Source organism: Ceratotherium simum, chromosome 5 (genome assembly GCF_057802395.1).
Source record: "Ceratotherium simum simum isolate JZ-2026a chromosome 5, ASM5780239v1, whole genome shotgun sequence".
Taxonomy (NCBI): domain Eukaryota; kingdom Metazoa; phylum Chordata; class Mammalia; order Perissodactyla; family Rhinocerotidae; genus Ceratotherium; species Ceratotherium simum.
In genome coordinates, this window is record NC_141904.1 from 74,706,093 (window position 1) to 74,720,787 (window position 14,695).

The following is a 14,695-nucleotide window of genomic DNA, read 5'->3' on the forward strand; positions in this document are numbered from 1 at the left end:
TTTTTTGTGTATGGTGTGAGGTAAGGGTCAAGGTTAATTTATTCCAAATGAATATCCATTTGTTCAAGCACCACTTCTTGAAATATGATGCTTTTATCATTGAATTATCTTGACACCTTTGTCTAAAATCGATTGACCATGTAAGTCAACAGATTACAAGTGCGGTTCTATTTTTAGCCACTCTATTCTGTTCTATTGATCTATCCTGCCAACATCACACTGTGTTGATCACTTTAGGTTAGTGGCAAACGGTAAAATCAGAGTATAACTTCTCCAACTTTGTCCTTTCTCATTTTGATTTTACTTTTCTGGGTTATTTTCATTTCTGTAAAAATTTTAGCATTACTTGACAATTGTCACAAGAAATCCTGCTGAGACTTTGATTGGAATTATTTCAAACCTAAAGGGCTATCTGGAGAGAACTGACCTCTTAAAAATATTGAGTTTTTTGGTCCATGAACATGGTATATTTCTTCGCTTACTTAGGTCTAATTTGATTTCTCTCAGCAGTTCCTTGTAGTTTTTCATGTACAGACCTTAACTTAGAACTTTGGTGCCCTCCAGTGATTAAAGATTAAGAAAATGAGAAGATACCAGCAAAAGTCTGAGAAGGAGCAGCTAGTGAGATATGGAACTGTAGGAACAAAAGACCAGTCAAATTGGATTCAAGATAGAATGAGAAAGGTTAATTTGGAGACAATGAGTATAGACAATTCTTTTAAGGTGTTTTACTGTAAAAAGAAGCAGGAAATGGAGTGGTAGCTAGAGGAAAATGTGAGCCAAAAAGGTTTTTAATTTTTAAGAGGCAAAATAGCAGCAAATCTCTATGCTGTAATGATATGGAAGACAGGAAGAACTGATGATTCTGAAGAGAGAGGACACATAGCTGGAAGATTCTCTTGAGTATATAAGAGAGCAGAGTAACTAAAGCAAGTGGAACGCTTGGCCTGAGGAAGGAGCGTGGTTTCCTATGGCTGGAGTGAAGGCAGAGCCTATGGCTATGGGCCAAATATGTGACTAGATGTTGTGGTAGGAGTTACTCAAGTTCTCTTCTGATTCTTATTCCCTTCTTGTGAAACAGGAAGCAAAGCAATCAGTATCTTTGAATATGGGGAAGAAGTGTTGGACGTTTGAGTAAAGGGGTGTCCTTTACATCGAACAAATTCCTCTTCATGGAAAAACTCACTACATTGTGACTATTTTTCTCATACTAGACAGAATAATTCAGCATGTTGGCATTTTTATAAATAAATAATATTTTGATTTCAAAAGAGGGAGAGATACCTGTAAGTTAAAAAATTTAGAGGTTCAGTTAAGGCAAATATCATTCCTATAAAATAATTCACCCAGTTTGCCTCCCCATGAACTGGGAGGAAGAATAGTACAGCCCATTTTGAGTTTACCTAGTGTTAAGAAGCATTAACTCCTCTCTAAAGCCACTTATGATGGTGGCTAGACCGTACGTAGAAATGAGATGTGTGACTGATATATTTACAGAAAAATGTACTCACAGAAATCTATATAATGTAGTCATAAAATGTAGTCATAGAAACATTCTGTCTCATCACATAGAAGCAAACCAAGTCTGAAAGATGTCTTTTGACTGATCTGCATGTGATATGTGGATTTCATTTTCCCAGTATCCACTTTAAGATGCTGAATGTAATTTCTTTTTATTACCACATGAAAATAAGTCCAAGCAATTATTCTGCTCTCAGGTTGTAGCCATGTTTGTGTTTCTTGGTGTGTCTGTGTGCATGCAGGTACATTTCCTGTTCCTTAGCTTTTATTCAACGTGCAGTTACTCTCTTCAAAACCAATGACAAGATCCAAACACATCAAAAAGTTTCATTGGAGGTCTGGGTGTGAAACATAAACAGCATTCTTTCCCTTGCAGTGTTGTTTTGCAAATACATACACACTTGTTCTCGGCCTCGGGAGATGACAAATCTGTTACTTGGGAGAGCAGCAATACTCTTTTGGACTTGACTCCACTTTCTTTACTTACGCAATTACCTGTCTTTTCGAAGCCTCACGCTCATATTTTAAAAATGTGATTTAGAAAAGATTTAGTAACAGTGCATAAGATCCTTTGATTTTATTTCCCTTTTCTCTTCACTCTAACTAATAGCAGGAGTTCCTGGCATGCTTCAGAAAGCTTCTGTTTGAATACAGTCTAAATTGGTGCAGACCCTTGCCCGGCTTAATCTTTGCTTGCAAATGACAATGCAGTGAAACCAGAGGAAGAAAAAATTACTTCCTTTCCTGTTGGAAACCTAATAAGTAGTTAGCCTGACCCAGTTTTCAATAAGAGAGATTCTCTGATGACCCAACAGGAGTGACTATCTCTAGTCAAAAAAAGAGGAGGGTGAATTTAATCTTTCATGCCACTGGAATGGCAGCTGCTCTCAGCTCTCTCTGATTCTGTGAAGGATGATGAAGATAGAGCTGGCTTTTCAATGTAGGGAGAATTTTCCTTTTGAATATTCCAAACGGGAGATTTGCACATGTGCCTCAAGAACTAATTGTCTAGGTTCCGTCAGGAATGCAGCAGGAGAGGAGCGTATTTCATGCTTAAGACCAGAGAAGAGCCACGCAATACTCAGCGGATAAAAGGCTTGCAGTCCCAGCTGGGAAAAAGAGTCCCATTATCTCCCAGCTGCATAGACATTCCATACTGCTCGGTTCTGCCTGGATGCACAGCATGCCTGGCTGAGAGCTCGAAACAGAGTTCTGCGGAAAAATTGTAAAGATCCCGAGACATTTCCCCGGTAAGATCTGTAAGTACAAAATTGTGTTGTCTGCTGCAATGAGAATATTGCTGGGCAAGCTGTAGCTTTTCTTCTTTTCAACGTCTTTGTATTAGCATAACAGGTAAAAGCTGGGGTTGGGGAGAAGTTATTGCTTTATTTCTGCTGTGTTTCTATGATGCTAATGCTTAAAATGCATTTATTCCTTGTGAGAGAAAACGTATTGAATCTGTCTTCGGGGGAGGTTAGGATCAAACCCGGGAAAGAGAGACTACGGGTGTATTTTTCAGTGTTTCACTAGTCTTTGCTGCAGTAAAACTAATGGGCAAGAGGGGATGACAGTGCTAATTCTGGTACTTTCAGATGGCTTTATGCCCTTTCTGTAATGGCAAATGGGAAAATGTGATTGCTAAATTTTTTTCATCAGAGGGTAGAGGGGTGGGGTTTGCAGTGTCCAACGGATGATTTAAAGGAATGGTTATAAAAAGTTTCCTGGGGGAGGGCTTGGTTAGCAAGGCTGGAGGTCACATGAGCTCACCAAATTTTATCTGGCATTTTGCTTCTTACCCATCTTCTAGATGATGGCTTTCTGGAGTTTCCAGTGACAATAGTTAAGCTTGTCAGTATTAAAGTACCTATAATACTTTATGAAAAGTTTCAAAAGTTGATGACTTGGGAACAAAACTTTTAAGAGCTCTGAGATGAGTCACGTATAACCCATTATGTTAATGGAATACTGTCAACATTGGGGGTTTGGGAGAAAATTGGAATTTATAGTTCTTGCTTCTCCAATTGAAAACTATTATGTTTAAATAATCAGCATCCTGAGTATGTCCTCTGAAAAACATTCACAGAATGACTAAGTAGAAGTTATACTGAGAGAAAAAACAGGAAGAACAGTAGAATTACACAGAATCAATTTGGAAAATGACGTATTCATAGTCTTATCTACAGTGGCAATGTTTTTTAAAGATCTTTGTAAAAGAAGGAGCCATGTGTTGAATATAGAATTGCTTGTTTTGAACAATTTTCATTTATCTGATGGGTTTGTTTATCATCTTTTTTAATTGTTACTGTTAGAGACTTTCACCAATTTATGTGCATTGTATTTTATAAAGAAAGAAGATATCTGGACACACTTTCCCTTGCCCCTCCCCCTTCTCACACATGTGTAAACCTACACAAACTTACAAAACAAACATACACTCAAAAATACTGACAAGATTTGTATAACAAACAGAAATACAGAGTCATTTCATCTCTGATGCTTCAGCGATTTTTTTTAAAGCAATATCATGGCTATACCGTCCAAAGATTTCAAATATATAAATCTGCAATCTTTTATATAAGGCTTTATATGAGGTTATATAAATGCATAACTTATCACATCTTAGCATTAAAGTCCATCACTTATAAACTGCTGCATTGCATTGCTTCCTTTGAACACTTCTAGTGAAGTACCAGAATAGATTTTTTAGAATTCTCCATCTAACTTTCCGTAATGAAAACAAATTCACTTTGTCATTTTGAAAGTTATTACATATTTGGTCTAAGCCTAGACAAAAAAAAAAAATCAATTATCTCATGAAAAGAATGCGAGATGTATTAAGTTGTTTGCCTACTTTTGTTTTTGGACAAATGAAAATAGTAGCAGAAGACTAAATTTGTAGCTTTTAAAATCTTTTAGTGGAAGGAGAAGGGTTATGAAATATGTGCTTATTTATTCACTTATGTATTTATTTTAACATTATATTAATTAGGATGCAGTAGCATAGGTATACTCATTAAAAATAACTCAAGCTAAACACAAAAGTTCAAAAATGAAATCTCAGCACTCATAAATAACAATCGTAAAATTTAGAAACTATGATTGGGGACATCCTATGCCTAAATTCAAATTACAAAATGAGAGCGAGAGAGACAGACTTTAGTAAGAATGGTTTCTTACCATACATGTTTATATTTTTTTACAAATGAGAAGTACTTCGATAATATGATCACTGATAGATAGATATTCTTTTAAAAGAGTGTAATCGTACCTTACTCCTAAAAAAATTGTTGAATTTAATTTTACATTTGGATTAAACAGAAAAAACAAGGAGCTGATATGAAACTGAAAGAAATTGCTAGATTTCAGGTATTCATTTCTCTCCAAAGAAGAAATTACTTCCGCAAAAATAACTCTAGAGTTAAGAACAATAATTATGAATATATTAAAATTTTGAAGTCGTTTTTTAGGATGCATGTTTAAATATTAAACAATCCTTTACAAGGCTTGTTATGATAGAGAAATTAGTGCACATACTTTATGGTTATCTTCCTTCAATACATCATTTTAATTATATTTTCATTATATATATTTTTAATTCTAATTTTAATTATATTACCAGTTTTACATTATTGAGATTTATAGTATTTACATTCTGGCTTAAGTCCTATGGTCTTGGTTTAGACTTGTTTCAAATTTGAAAAGATTCAGTCCTTACCAACAGGCTTTTACTACTCAATACACCATTCCTATATTTTTTATTTTGAATTATTTCTTGAGTTGTTGGATTTCACTAAGCAGTACCCCGTCACCAAAGAAACAGTTGTAAATGCTGTATTTTCTGTGTGCTTACACAGAACATTTCTTTCTTTTCCCTTATACGTGGAAAACAAGTTACTTTTCTTGAATCAAACTTATTTTTCCCTTGAAAATTTGTAAATATTTGTAAACAATGCTGGGGACCTTTCCTATATTGAAGGTTGCTGTCCAGTGGTTTTTAGATATGTCTGAAATTTCCATCCTTGAATATAACTTGCTTTTTTTTTTTTTTTGGATGGATGTCCATATGATTCTTTCTTTTTTTGCCAGAATATATCCTGGAGTTGATCAGTCTTCATCAACTTTTCTTAAATATGGTGTACCCTATTGATTTGAGATTCTTTTATTTCAATTTTTTTTGTTGTTACACCATGTATTTGATTTTTTTTCAAGGAGTAGGGAGATTGTTGTTATATTGCTTCTTCCTTTTCTTTGGGATCACCAATTATGGGCATGTTGGATCTCATTTGTCTGTTTTCCATATCTATTATATTATTCAAATTTATTTTTAATTTTACACTTTTTCAGTGATTCACTTTATTTCCTGAAGCTGGTCCACCAAATCCTTAACAGTGTTATCCAATCATGTATGTTACAATATTACTGCTTCTAGTGTAGCTTTAATTTCTGTAATGTGTTTATTTTCCTCTAATAAATTTCCTTTTTAATTCTCTCTTTCCCTTATTTCCTGATTTTTTTTAGCTATTTATTTTCTTTTATAAAATATATTCAGAAAAATTGTGTTTTAGCAATATTACATCTATGTAAGACTAAGTGTCTAAGAGTCTAAGCACTTTTCCCAAACTATAGCTGATTCTTCTTGAGATTTATATTTTTCAACTGCATTTCTCTTTGTTCTTTTCTCTTTAATCTTCTTTTTCTTTCAAAATGTATGCATGAGGGATGAATAGGCAGAGCACAGAGGATTTTTAGGACATTGACACAATTCTGTATGATCCTATAATGGTAGACACTATGTCATCATATATTTGTCATATATAGAATGCACAATGCCAAGAGTGAACTCTAATATAAACCATGGATTTTTGGCAATAGTGATGTATCAGCGTAGGTTTTTCAATTGTAACAAATTGTAGAACCATGTACCACTCTGGTAGAGGATGTTGATAGTGGGGGAGCCTGTGCATGTGTTGGGGCACGGTTTATAAGCTAGCAGGTCTTGGGGCAAAATCTGTATCCTCCTACAAATAAGAGGAAGAGAAAGTACTTGCCGGTTTTCCCTGATGCTCCCCCTAGACCACCCCCACCCCGCCAGCCATAGGTCATGTTTTTCAGCATTTGGCAGCAATGGAAATGTGCTTCAGAGTCTGTGTTTTGGGGTTGCGTCCACTCACGTTTTTCATTGAAGATAGAAGGTTTTTGGCTTTGTGTGTGTATCCCACCACCACCACTACGTTTTTCTTTCTCTTTGTTGTTTCTGTAGAACAAGAGAGGAATAAAAATGTCTTTATTTAATGAGCTTTAAGTAAAAATCTTTCAGTTTGGGAGAATTCTTTTAAATGGAAATTTCATTAGAAAATTTAATTATTCTCATTCATATTGACAAGAGCTATTCTAGTTAAAATTGGGTTCATGCGCACTATGTATTCTAGTATTAAATACTTGTTATGGTGAAGGCGTAACACAGGACATACCAAAGGCGGAAAAAAACCCAAAGTCATTGGATGTTCTTTTGACCTCCTATTAGTCTTGAATGATGAAGTCTATGGCCTACTTAACCATCTTACAATGAATCCTAAGGCATTTAAGTGAATTTGGGTCCTAGTGACATGAATCAAAATTAACAGTCTCAAATATTTTATGGCAGTAGGGTGGGTATAAAACTTATACATAATAGGTTTCCAATTAAATGAATGTAATTACTTAGATATTAAGATTTTTTAAAGAAGCAATAAAAAAATCATGTAACCTATGAAGTACAAAACAAATGATCTTACTGGTAAAACCAGTTCCGTTCTCTGAGTGTGTATACAGTGATAGAGCAAGATTCTGGAGGCGGGCTGCTTGAGCTCAAGAGCCCCCCATCAGCTACACACCTGCTCTTCTCTCTACCCAGCCCAGGAGAGTTTTGTGGTCTTAAACAAGTTACTTAGCCTCTCTATACCTCACTTTCCCCATCCATAATGAAGATAATAATAGTACTGACTTCATAGTATTAGCAAGAGGATTAAAAAGGTTAATATGTGAAAATTCCTTGGAAGAAAGCCTTGAAATTAATAAGCACTCTCTGTATTAGTTGTTCAATCATTTTTATATTAGTATTACTATTATAACCTTTGTCTATGAGCCTTGGGATCAATTGGGAAAAAATAATATAAAACAATGAAAAGATTGAAAATTATAATCATCGTCTAATCAATTATATTGGGTATGTAGTACAGATTTAAGTTTGGAGGTGTAAATCATAATTAGATATGAAAATGGAGCTCAGGGAACATTGTGAGAAGATTTAGAAATGCTGGTCTTCAAATCCATATAGCTTAAAAATAGAAATGATATTTCTGCATACACTGAGCAATCGGACCTGATCAAGAAAAAGAGTTTATTTAATTTTCTGAATATAAAAGCAGTGCACAGACAAATATAAGAAAAAACAAGCCGTAATTTCTTCCACCAAAGAACATCATCACAAAATGTGTGTGCATTTCTTTCCTGTTGTCACTCAGTTTTTCTTTCTATTTTTTAAATTAAAATTTTAATGTCCTACTAAAGCAATGCATACACCTGGAAATAACAACAATAAAATATGAAACTACAGAAAATATACTGAAATAAAAAATAGTTAAAAAAATAAAATATGTGGAAATTTCCAGTCCCACTTTCCAGAGAGATTTTCAACTGTTTATTTTATTGTATTTATTTTTTTTCCTGCCTTTTATTGGATTGATCAAGTATCCTTTATTCACTTTTTTCCAACTTTTACTAGCTTAAAAATTACATACTGTCTTTATTACATTTTGGTGAACATAAATATTCTAACATAAAATATAACCTTATATTTTCTAATAAAGCTAAAGGTACTATATCTATCCTCTTCACAAACAAGACAATGACTTGTTTAAATGTCCTCCAAGATATTTTTTCCAGTGTCTATGTTTCTATTATTTTATTTTCACTTTTTTTTTTAAGCTGCTTCCAATACTTTTTGTCAATATTTGTTTAGATTTATGACATGTTTCCCTGGGTTCTTTATTTACCATTTCTTCCTGCTACATATGTGCACTCCCTGGGTTCATTTCCTGTGTACTGAAGACCATTTGAAGCTCATTCTAGAAGCAGTATTAAACTCTCTTAAATTTATATGTCTGAAAATTACTTATTTTACTGACATTCCAAAATAATAGTGTAGTTGGTTACAGAACTCCATGTGGACCGGGATTTTTCTCTCAACATTTTTGGCACATTCTGCTCCATGATCTCCTTGAATATAATTTTGCTCATGAGAAGGCCTCTCATAGTCTAATTATAACGTCTTTGAAGATATATCTGTCTTTCACTCTGGTAGATTTTAAGAATTTCTCTTTGCTGTGATGACTTCAAGTTCACTACCACGTGTGTATGTGGGGATTGTTTTAAATTTATCCCATTTCGGCCTTCACAAGCTCCTAATTCTTGGTTATCATATATTTAATCTTGCCTCTTTCCCATCTCTTTATTTTCTCCTTCAGGATGCTCATTAAGTATTTGCATCTACTTCTATTCTTCTGTCTTTGATTTTTTCTATATTTTTATATCTTCCGTTTTTTTGTGTTGCATTTGTCTGACTTCCTCTGATCTATCCTTCGAATCTTTATTTTTCTTTTCAGAAAATATTTTTAATTTCTGTAATTTCTATTCTTTCTTTTAAAAATTCTCTCTCTATTCGGTTTGTGCCTCTTCCACCCTTTTAGCTCTTCAAAAATTTAAGTGAGCTTATTTTAAAGTCACTCTTTCTGTTGTTTATGATTTTCCTTTGCTGAAAAATTCACCTTCAGCAGACGTTGCTCTCCATGCGAGACCAGCATCATCTGAGTTGTAAACGCTTCTCTCTAGCGTCACTTCACATTTGCCTCTAGAGTGGCTCTAAAATTTTCCCCCGCTTTGGACTAGCTTCTATGTTAATTTTTTGGCTTAGAATTACCTTACCATGCAGAAGGAATGAATGTGGGCCCTGCAGCTACCTCTGGGAGACTTTTTCCACTAGGCAAGTAGAGTCCTCTAAGGTCTCCTGTTTCAGACGAGAGTGTCTTTTCTTTGGATTATGCCAGCTCTGCCACCTCCCCACCAGTCTACCTCTGAGTTTCCTCTTCGTTTTGGGCCCCTGAGCCTTTATCTCTCTCATATACAACCTTGCTTATGTATATCTTTACAGGGTTTGTATTCTTAGATAGCACTGTGTATGTTTGTGGTGGAAATGATATCCCTCTGCATCGTATTGCACAGTGTCATATACTTCCATGTTGACTGGAATTTTCCCCATCTGCTTTCCACCTTTTAGGAAGTCATCAAACTTTGTGGTATTTTATTTTTTCTGGTGCTCATACATATATATATATGTTCCTTTTGGTATGTTTTCTACAGTTCAATTGTGCTTTAGAGGTGGAGGCATACACTCGTTCCAAAATCTTGAACCAAAGTTTATTTAGAGGCTTAAAAACAGGGCCAGCCCCCTGGCTTAGTGGTTAAGTGCGCGCGCTACGCTACTGGCAGCCCGGGTTCGGATCCCGGGCGCACACCGACGCACCGCTTCTCCAGCCATGCTGAGGCTGCCTCCCACATACAGCAACTAGAAGGCTGTGCAACTATGACATACAACTATCTACTGGGGCTTTGGGGGGAGAAAAAAAAGAAAAAGAAGGAGGAGGATTGGCAACGGATGTTAGCTCAGAGCCGGTCTTCCTCAGCAAAAAGAGGAGGATTAGCATGGATGTTAGCTCAGGGCTGATCTTCCTCACAAAAAAAAAAAACAAAACAGATTTTTCACTAAGATAAAGATGAATACTTCGCCTAAATTTTTCAGTATTTCATTAGATCATCACATTAGCTAATTAAGAAATGGTTAAAGCCAATTGTATCTATCTTTCCATTGGTTCCACAAACATTAATTTAATGTAAAGTGCTTGATTTAGTTCAAAAGTTCATCCAATGAGAGACTATACTAGGAAACACTGTAGAATTTAGTTAGAAATGCTGGCCAGTGGGTGTCAATAGTTTATATATTCTTGGGAGTGGTAGCTATACTAATTCCTTAAGTTTAATGTGTGTAAATGCTTAAAATGTAGAGGCAATTATTCAAAATATTTGTTAACACAGCAATTGCTCGTGACACAGTAAAGCTGGATGCTAACAGACCCTTCTTCCTTTAGATGGCTTCTGCTGATTAAAAGTGAGGATATTGGATGGATTTTTAAAAAACTTTTTTAAGTCTCCTTTTAGGGCAGGAAGGAGATACTCACATAAGTTATTTTGTAAAGTTCCTAGTAATTTATCACTCTTGTGTGTAAGAGGCCAATAGGGACATTTTATTTTCAGTGCTTTTATTTGTATATTATTTCAAAGTCTAATTTATTTGGCTTCTGTTACATTGGTATGACTAAAGAGGCTGTATAAGAGGCTGTGTATGGAGACTTTTGTAGTATCTTTGTAAATATCAGGAGTACAATATATTTGTTGAAATAGAACTCTTGGCAAAAGAACATAATTTTCCTCTCTGGCATCTGTCAAAGTCCTCCAATCAGTAAAGAGCAATAAACAAAAGAGAGGGTCAGAAATCAGGCATGCCGCTAATTTTCTATTGGCTGATGTAAAAGTAAATTAAAGAAAGTCCCTGAAAGCTATCCCTCTAAGAACAGGAACCAGACAAGGATGCCCACTGTCACCACTCCTATTTAACATAGTATTGGAAGTCCTAGCCAGAGCAATCAGGCAAGAGAAAGAAATAAAAGGGATCCAAATTGGAAAGGAAGAAGTAAAACTGTCACTATTTGCAGATGACATGATTTTATATATAGAAAACCCTAAAGAATCCACCAGAAAACTTTTAGAAGTAATAAACGAATATGGTAAAGTTGCAGGATACAAAATCAACATACAAAAATCAGTTGCATTTCTGTACACTAACAACGATCAGTAGCAGAAATAGAAATTAAGAATCCCTCCCCTTTTACAATTGCAACAAAAAGAATAAAATACCTAGGAATAAATTTAACCAAAGAGGTGAAAGATCTGTACACCGAAAACTATAAAACATTTCTGAAAGAAATTGAAGAAGACACAAAGAAATGGAAAGATATTCCGTGCTCTTGGATTGGAAGAATTAACATAGTTAAGATGTCCATACTTCCTAAAGCCATCTATAGATTCAATGCAATCCCTATCAAAGTTCCAACAACATTTTTCACAGAAATAGAACAAAGAATCCTAAAATTCATATGGAACAACAAAAGACCCCGAATAGCTAAAGGAATCCTGAGAAAAAAGAACAAAGCTGGAGGTATCACACTCCCTGATATCAAAATATACTACAAAGCTATAGTAACCAAAACAGCATGGTACTGGCACAAAAACAGACACACAGATCAATGGAATAGAATCGAAAGCCCAGAAATAAACCCACACATCTATGGACAGCTAATCTTTGACAAAGGAGCCAAGAACATACAATGGGGAAAAGAAAGTCTCTTCAACAAATGGTGTTGGGAAAACTGGATAGCCATATGCAAAAAAATGAAAGTAGATCCTTACCTTACACCATACACAAAAATTAACTCCAAATGGATTAAAGACTTGAATGTAAGACCTGAAACTGTGAAAGTTCTAGAAGAGAAAACATAGGCAGTGCGCTCTTGAGACATCGGTCTTAGCAACATCTTTTCAAACACCACATCTGACCGGGCAAGAGAAACAATAGAAAAAATAAACAAATGGGACTACATCAAACTAAAAAGCTTCTGCACAGCAAAGGAAACCATCAACAAAACGAAAAAGACAACCTAACAATTGGGAGAAGATATTTGCAAACCATACATCTGATAAGGGCTTAATCTCCAAAATATATAAAGAACTCATGCATCTCAACAACAAAAACTACCAACCCAATTAAAAAATGGGCAAAAGACCTGAACAGACATTTCTCCAAAGAAGATATACAGATGGCCAACAGACACATGAAAAGATGTTCAAAATCACTAACTATCAGGGAAATGCAAATCAAAACTACAATGAGATATCACCTCACGCCCCGCAGAATGGCTATAATTAACAAGACAGGAAACACCATGTGTTGGAGAGGATGTGGAGAGAAGGGAACTCTCATACACTGCTGGTGGGAGTGCAAACTGGTGCGGCCACTATGGAAAACAGTATGGAGATTCCTCAAAAATCAAGGATAGACCTGCCATATGATCCAGCTATTCCACTGTTGGGTATTTATCCAAAGAACTTGAAAACACCAATTTGCAAAGGTACATGCACCCCTGTGTTCATTGCAGCCTTATTCACAATAGCCAAGACTTGGAAGCAACCTAAGTGCCCATCAAGGGACGAATGGATAAAGAAGCTGTGGTATATATACACAATGGAATACTACTCAGCCATAAGAAACGCTGAAATCAGCCATTTGTGACAACATGGATGGACATTGAGGGTATAATGCAAAGTGAAATAAGTCAGAGGGAGAAGGCCAAATACCGTATGATTTCCTTCATTAAGTAGTAGATAATAACAACAATAAACAAACACATAGGGACAGAGATTGGATTAGAGGGGAAGGGGGGAGGGTGGAGGGTGAAAGGGATAATTCGGTACATGTGTGTGGTGATGGGTTGTAATTAGTATTTTGGTGGTGAACATGATGTAGTCCATGCAGAAATAGAAGTACAATGATGTACACCTGAAATTTTTGCAATGTTATAAACCAATGTTACTGCAATAAACAAATAAGCTAAAAAAAAAAAAAAAAAAAAAGAAAGTCCCTAAAGTTTTTTTGGCATGAAAAGGTTACAATTACTCAAGGCTTGATAGAAGATCAGTTTTTTTTTAAGAACTGTGTAATATGAAGATGCTTTCTAGGCATTTAATGATGTTAGTCAACAAATTCTTACACGTGCTTAATTGTGAATCTGTGGTGCTGACCGATACGCTAATTCTGACATTCCTATATATAAATTAAAAGTGGGTATTCAAGAGTTCTCTTAAAATTGGCTCAGTGGTTATAATATATGTATTTTTCAGGAGTGCCCACTTTAAGGTGTTATTTTGTGCAAAGTGTGTCTATGTGGTTTGTAGACGAGAGAAGGAGACCTCTATCTGCTTCTTCCTGTCAGGATACAGGGCACTTTGGTGGGGAAAGCTTTCTCTTTGCTGACTTCACTCTAGTTCCATCTTTTGTCATAAGATGTTTAGAGTCATTATGAACGACAGAAACAACTTTCTTATAGAAAAAGAGAGACTGGAATTTAAAAGAAAAATAGCCTATTTAACATGTGTAGTCCAACATAAAAAGCCAAATAGAAGTTTTCAGACATTTACACACACACATCCATTATCTGCACAATACTTGAGACAATTCCTTTTATCATTAGTGGCTTCTTTATGTAACAGGTAAAAGTTATATTTCACAAAGAAACGTGGAACAACAAAAAAATCATTTTATGTCATTTAAGTTTCAAAATTCATAAATATATCTTTGGATGTCCTAAAATACTTTTTTTATTCTCAGAGTTTTAGCCCCTGAATATTATTTTCTTTCATGCTTTCATTTATACATGAAATTATCTCAATTTATCCAAAAATTCTGGTTAATTCAGATTAATAATTTAACATACTTAACTACCAATATTAATGATATTATAATTCAATAAAATGTACTGGTAATAAAGCAATAGTAAAAATAATTTTAAAGTTTAATTAAGTAACATTTCAGAACACTGAAATTTGTCAATATCATCTTTATACATGATTGAAAAAATGTGATGTGTATATTTACCATTATTTTCTTATAAACAGTTTTAAAGATTTTTCTTTTTGTAACACATTATATTCATGGAGGTTTGGGTCATATTTTAACTTGTTTTATTATTAACTGTGGTTGTGTTGTCCTCCAGAGTCTAAGTTCCTGAAGGGTTGGATCCTGACTTGTTCCTCTTTGTATATTCAGTGCCTGGTTCACAGTAGACAACGATTTTCACTAATACATTAATTCCACAAACATAGACTGAATACTTACTACGTGACTGACGCTATTCCACCCACTTGGGTATAACTATGAACAAGACAGAGAAGAGTCCTGCTGTTGTGAAATTAAAATTCTAATACGCATTCTTGAATTCAATTAAGTACTCATCTCTACCAATTGGGG

The 14,695-nt window shown here is 34.8% G+C and overlaps 1 protein-coding gene and 1 long non-coding RNA gene across 2 annotated transcripts in view; one reads left to right on the forward strand and one right to left on the reverse strand.

The window, feature by feature from the left end:
* The first annotated feature begins 2,669 nt into the window (after positions 1 to 2,669).
* CNTN6 (contactin 6) overlaps positions 2,670 to 14,695 on the forward strand; it is a 290,271-nt gene continuing 278,245 nt past the window's right edge. Inside the window, 1 exon segment of the mRNA XM_087431359.1 lies at positions 2,670 to 2,771. The gene's annotated coding sequence lies outside the window, so the exon portion shown is untranslated.
* Positions 6,661 to 14,695, reverse strand: part of LOC147917084 (uncharacterized) — a 54,085-nt gene continuing 46,050 nt past the window's right edge. Inside the window, exon 3 of the long non-coding RNA XR_015552254.1 lies at positions 6,661 to 6,775. This is a non-coding gene — a long non-coding RNA (uncharacterized LOC147917084). The remainder of the gene's footprint in view (positions 6,776 to 14,695) is intronic.